Source organism: Triticum dicoccoides, chromosome 6B (genome assembly GCF_002162155.2).
Source record: "Triticum dicoccoides isolate Atlit2015 ecotype Zavitan chromosome 6B, WEW_v2.0, whole genome shotgun sequence".
Classification (NCBI taxonomy): Eukaryota; Viridiplantae; Streptophyta; class Magnoliopsida; order Poales; family Poaceae; genus Triticum; species Triticum dicoccoides.
The window spans coordinates 558063704-558070560 of record NC_041391.1 but is presented as its reverse complement, the minus strand read 5'-3'; positions in this window follow the sequence as shown (position 1 = coordinate 558070560).

Genomic DNA, 6857 nt, shown 5'->3' with positions numbered 1-6857 from the left:
GCAGGACAGAGAGAAAGACGGGGGAGAAAGAGGGAAGAATGGGCCAAGCAGACTGACAGGGCAACATTTTGACCACGCGCCTGCCCTAACGGCCATCAACCCGTGCGCCGTCTGGTTTGTGCGACATGGCACCTGACGGGTGGGCCAGCTCTGTCAGAAATCGGGTTAACTGCGGCAAAGCGGTCATTTGTTTTTATTGCGAAAATTTACAAGAAAAGTGGTGGATTTTTGGGACGCGCAACAAATGTGGTGGCAATCTGATGCTTCAACTTCAAATGTGGTGGTTTTTTGCAATTCACTCCCCTTCTTATGAAGAGTTGAAAGTGCAAAACAGGATAGTAGAATTGAATTATAGAGAAGAGATCATGTGGCGCCAACGCTCTCGAATACAGTGGTTGGCGGAAGGCGATGGTAACACGAAGTTTTTTCACCAAAGAGCATCGATGAGGAAAAGGAAAAATAGGATCAGCGAGCTTTCAAGAGCTGATGGAATCATCTGTAGGGATGATAAAGAGTTGGGCAATATGGTGACTGAGTTTTATAAAAACCTTTATGCAATCAGAGGGTACTGTCGGGATGGAGGAAGTTTTGTCACATATTCGTTGTAAAGTCACGAATGAGATGAATGACATGCTCAACGCACCTTACAAAACCAGTGAAGTGAAGAAGGCCCTGTTCCAGATGTATCCCACTAAGGCACCGGGTCCGGATGGATTTCCGGCGCATTTTTTTCAGCGGAACTGGAGTGTTTATGATGAAGAGGTTACCGAGATGGTACTGCGTGTTCTCAATGGGCTAGACTCTCTGGAGGTTATAAACAAAACGTTCATCGTTCTTATCCCTAAGGTACAAAACCCAACCTCTTTGGTCCAATTCCGCCCTATTAGTCTGTGCAACGTAATCTTTAAGATTATTTCAAAAGTGCATTCTAACCGGCTGAAAAAGATCCTACCGGAGATCATTTCCCAAGAGCAATCCGCTTTTGTTCCTGGCAGACTCATTACCAACAATGTTATAGTTGCATATGAATGCCTTCATTTTATGAAGAGTTCGAGAAGCAAAAATAATTCACATTGTGCGTTGAAGCTCGACATGATAAAAGCATATGATAGGGTCGAGTGGAACTACTTAGAAGCTGTAATGCTGAAAATTGGCCTACATCCAACATGGGTGAGTAAAGTAATGAAATGTGTAAACACTATATCATTCTAGTTTTGCTGAATGGAAGCAGACAGGAGGAGTTTAGGCCCTCCAGGGGAATTCGCCAAGGTGATCCAGTATCTCCCTATTTGTTTTTGTTGGCGGCAAAGGGTTTCTCATGTTTGCTGAACTCAAAAGGAGAGAATGAGAATGTTAGAGGAGTAGTGGTCGCACCCACGTCCCCTCCCGTTAATCATTTGTTGTTTGCTAATGACAGCTTACTCATGTTCAAGGTAAATGACGCGGTAGCAACTATTATTAGAGATACAGTTCAACAGTACTGCGATGCTTCGGGACAGAGAGTGAACTTGTCCAAATCCTCCATCTTTTTTGTTAAGGGCTGCCCGGAGTCTAGAAGGAACTCTATCAAATCTATACTCACTGTTCCACATGAGTCATTGAATGAAAGGTACCTTGGTCTACCGTCAGATGTGGGAAAAAGTAAGAATGGTTCATTTAAATACATAAAAGACAGATTGTGGGCAAAGGTTCAAGGATGGATAGAAAGGTGTATGGCCTCGTCGGGGAAGGAATTTTTTATAAAGTCTATTGCCCAGGCGATTCCAACTTACTCTATATCTTGCTTCCTGCTACCTCGAGGACTTTGTAATCAGGTGAACACAATGCTTCGAAAAAATTTCTGGGGAAGTAAGGACGAAAAAAGAAAGACGGCTTGGGTTTCTTGGGAAGATCTCACCATGCCAAAGTACATGGGTGGGTTGAGATTTAGAGATACTGAGCTATTCAACCTTGCTATGCTGGCAAAGCAAGGATGGAGGATACTTCAGGAGCCTGGCTCACTCAGTGCGAGAATTCTAAAGGCAAAGTACTTCCTGTCAGTTGATTTATTGAGCGCAGAACTTGGATCACATCCGTCACAAGTATGGAGAGCAGTACATGCAGGTTTGGAAGTTTTAAAGCAGGGGCTTATTCGAAGGATTGGTAACGAAGAGTCCACTTCTCTGTGGAACCAAAACTGGATTCCAAGAAACAATATGCTGCGAGCTTTGCACCCTATTTCAGCTAACCCGCCGGTGTTGGTATCGGAACTGGTCGATGGACCTTCTAGGAAGTGGAATCGAGCTGCTGTGCATGAGCACATGAGCGCTGTTGATGCTGATGCCATATTAAATATACCTCTGAGCACTTCGGCGTCTAGCCATTGGTGGGCATGGCACTACGAGCGCTCTGGAATTTTTTCCATTCACTCCGCTTATCGCCTCCTGGTTGACACAAAACGACGTAGGGAGCACTGGCTTGAACAACGTGGAGGTGTGTCAGATACGTCCGCAAATCAGATGCAATGGCAGAAGTTATGGAAAGCAAACGTCCCTGGGAAGATCAAAAATTTTGCTTGGAGGTTAGCGAGGAACTCTATTCCGACTGGTGAAGTACTAAAACAGCGACATATCTCTGATATTGACGGCAGAAATCACATATTTGACCTGAGGCAGAAATCAATTCACAAACTGGCCTGCTTTCAAAAAAATTTCACTTTGCTGACCCTTCGGTGTGACGCCCGACAGCTGGGCGTCGCACCCTACTGTGCAGCGCCCATCACTTAGGCGCCACACTTGCTGCCAGCGTGGCAGCCCTGGTCCAGCTGCGGCCCCACACGCACCTGTGCAGCGCCTAAGTCTTAGGCGCCACACATGTAATGTGCAGCGCCTAGCTCGTGGGCGCTGCACAGTCTGTGTTCCACTTGGGCTGGCCCCACCCTTTCTCCCCTCCCACCCCCACCCCACACACCCCCACCCCACCCAAACCCTAAGGCTTGCGGCCCTCCTCTCTTCCCCTCTCCCCCCCTCTCAAATCCTTCTCAAATCTTGCAAATCCGGAGTATTTAACCGTGGATTTCGAAGCCAACCCCTCCCTTAAGGTAATCTCCTCCCATCCCCTCGTTTTCATCCATAGGAATTGTCACATTTGCTCAAATCTTGCTAGTTTGGGGAAAAACCCTAGTTTTGACTTGGATTTGCAAATTTGTGTTGAATGATGTTATGTTTCTTTGCTAACTTGGGTTGGTTAAGCTTCCATAGTATGCTAGGGTTAGGGTTATGTGTGTTTGATGTTGGTGTTAGGGTTATGCTATGGTTATGGTTGTTTTATATGTTAGGGCATATGTGTGCAAATATTTTTCTTAAGTATTTACTTGATATATGTGTGTTTTTGATTATTGTAGGGATGGGGAGAACATGTGTTTATGTTCATCATGTGGATAGAGAGGCCTTTTTGAAAGGCAATGTTGAGACGGACCCGAATGAGCTTGACATGGTGTTTGAGAGTAGTCCTAGCTATGCGGAGCTTTTGGAACAAGTGAGGAAAGATTTGAATTGGACGGACCCAAGTGACGTTGTTGAGTTCGAGGGAAGGCATAATGTTGGTTTTGGAATGCACATCCGTTGGAAGACAATGCGTGTGAACTCCGAGCAACGTTGGGTTGCATACAAGGAGACGGTTGCCGAATCTCTAGACAAGGCTCTTGAGTTATTTGTCTCCAAGAAGGTTGAGTCTACTTTGAATTTAGACTTGAACCGGAACCCCTCCCCGTTGGTTGCTAGCACTCCCCCACCCATGAACCAAGATCAAATGAGTGAACCTCAATTCACGCAACAAGATTGGCCAACATTGAGCCCGACTCCAAACAACCAAAATGAAGGTTTTGAAGAGGAGAATGATGAGTACGAGGAGGATGACAACGAAGTTGACCTCCATGACAACAATGTGGGTGATCTCGACCAATATCATGTGCAAGAGACAATGGACCAATCCATCCCTTTTTCCCGTGCATATGCATCGGACTCGGATGACGATGGTCCCGATGAAGAAGTTGATGAGGAGGGGTTCACGCCGAAGGAGGCCGAAGCATTCAGGAAGGTATTCGGGCGGGATCCCAAGACACCATTGTTCAAGGATCTTAGTCTCGCGGATGAAGCCGTTGTGGATGGTGGCAAATGCATATCTCTTGGAGCTAGGCCAAGTTCTCACCGTGATTTGAAAGACGGCAAGAACGGGATATATCCCGGTTGTGAGTTTCAATCCTTCTTGGAATTGAAGATGTGGCTCGACAACTACTCGGTTACACATTATCGTCCACATAAAGTGGCCAACTCGGATGTTAATGTGCGTTACACGGTCAAATGTGAAGTGCCAACATGTCCATGGATTGTGCGTGCAAGGCCATGGAAAGGAGGTCCCACTTGGCGCATAGTGAGTTGTCTACCAACTCACATGTGCCGGCACAAGAATGCGGATGGCAAGCTTGTGCACCAACAACACAGACAACTCACGTCCGAGTTCATTGCTTACAGGCTGTCCAACCAAATATCCACACTTCCAATAATGAGCATCAAGAGTGTCATTGACCTTGTGAAAGCCATCTTTCATTACAAGGTGAAGTACGGCAAGGCACAGAAGGCGAAGCAAGCCGCATTCAAGATGTTGTATGGCAATTGGGAGGAAGCATACAACCGACTCCCTAGGTTGTTGTTAGCTATGGCCGCCACAAACCCAGGCATGGTTCACGTGGTTGAGCCTCATGGGCACCAAACACTCAACATCTAATATATATCTAAAAAAACTCAACATCTCACATATAGCTACAAAACTCAACATCTCATAATTATCTACAAAACTAGGCATCTCATATATATCTAAAAAAATAAACAATCTAGGTTTAACTAACAAGAATCATATACTACCGGATATGACTACACATCCTCCATCACAACACCGAAAGAGTTTCCACCTAACGAATGAACACCGGATATGAACACCGGATATGAACACCGGATATGACTACACATCCTCCATCACAACAAGAATCATATACTACCGGATATGACTACCAATTCTTTTGGTTGCAATGAATGTGTGCTCATTCTGAAACACCGAAAGCCTGCCTTGACCACATTTGAACAATAGCATTGCTGCCTTGTCGGCTCTCTGCATACTTGTAAAACTAAATAAAATTTTGATAGTTGTTTTCAAAGAACTTGCCATTGATGAGAAAAGGATTCCACATTTGAAGGTCAGACCAGGAAATGGCTCCTGAGATGGATGACTTATCATCTCCAATTGCAATATTACATCAAAAAACTTAATCTGGAACACCGAACGATTTTACGGAGGAAAAGAAAGGGAACGGAGGAGTTTACGTACTAGGAAGGATTGGAGATCGAATCCAGGCCTCAAAACTTCAAATCTGAGAGGGGGTGTGGGGGGGATCTGAAGGGGGCGCCGCCGCCGCCGCTCTCTGTGACAATAGAGCAACTGGAAGAACTGCCTGGGAGGGTCTGGCCCGATGCCCGATGCGGGCTAAGTCAACGTGCAGCGCCTAAGACACGGGCGCTACAATATACACAATGCGGCGCCTAAGTCTTAGGCGCTGCAGTGCTGTCTGTGGGGCCGCAACTGGACCAGGGCTGCCACGCTGGCAGGATGTGCAACGCCTAAGTGATGGGCGCTGCACAGTAGGGTGCGGCGCCCAGCTGTCGGGCGCCACACGAAAGGGTCAGCAGAGTGAATTTTTTTTGAAAGCAGGTCAGTTTGTGAATTGATTTAGGCCTCAGGTCAAATATGTGAAATTTCCCGATATTGACACTTGTTTTTTGTGCAACACTGAAGTGGATAGCTATAGCTGGCGCCATGCACTAGTCGACTGTCGCATGTCCAAATGTGTTTGGGCTTTGTTCGAAGAGGAGCTAGTTGAGCATATGATCTCATGTAGGGTCACTGATGCGCGGCTCTGGCTTACAACGATGCAGGGCTCAACTCCTGAACAAGACTTTGCAAAGATTTTAGCCACGCTGTGGGCAATTTGGTGGGCAAGGAGACAGGCTAAGCATGAAGAGATCTTTCAGAGTCCTTTATCCACGTTCTCTTTTATTCAGAGGTTCTTGGCTGAGCTGGAATTAGTGCCAACAAAGAAGTTACAAAAGCCAATCTCAAATCCAGGAGCAGCCACAAAACGTCCAGGTGTGGCAAAAATAAACGTAGATGCTGCAATCTCTAGGAACAATGCAAAAGGCGCAAGTGCAGCCATCTGTCGCGACGACCAAGATAATTATCTGGGTGCGTCAGTGACAGTCTTTGATGATCTTATTGATCCTGAATGCTTGGAAGCCCATGCCTGCTGTGAGGCTTTTGCTCTCGCTACGGACTTACAGGTGAGAAGGATCAGAGTTGCAACGGACTGCCTGTCCACTGTTCATAATTTGTCCAGGAATTTTATGGGCTGCTCGGCGACAGTTATCAGGGATATCAAGCAAAGAATGATGCTTTTTGATGAGCCAGAAGTGGTGCATGAAGCTAGAGAATCGAATTTTGAAGCTCACGACTTGGCAAAGGCCTCGGCCTCTCTTGCCGCTGGACGGCACATTTGGTTATCCACAACTCCTACTATTTTATTTGTACCAAACATTCTTGAAGTTTGAATAAAGTGGGGTAACCCCTCAAAAAAAAAAAGGCACCTGCAGCGTAGAATAGGATTTGCCGAATGTATATGAATATGAATTTTTGCACATATGCAATACACATGTGGGAGAGTGTATACAAAAAAATTTCTAAAAATCAAGGGGTTATGAGTTCGAATCCCGCCGACGCAACCTTTTTTTGAGTCTTTAACAGATAAAGGAAAAATAAATGTGCCAGCCCAG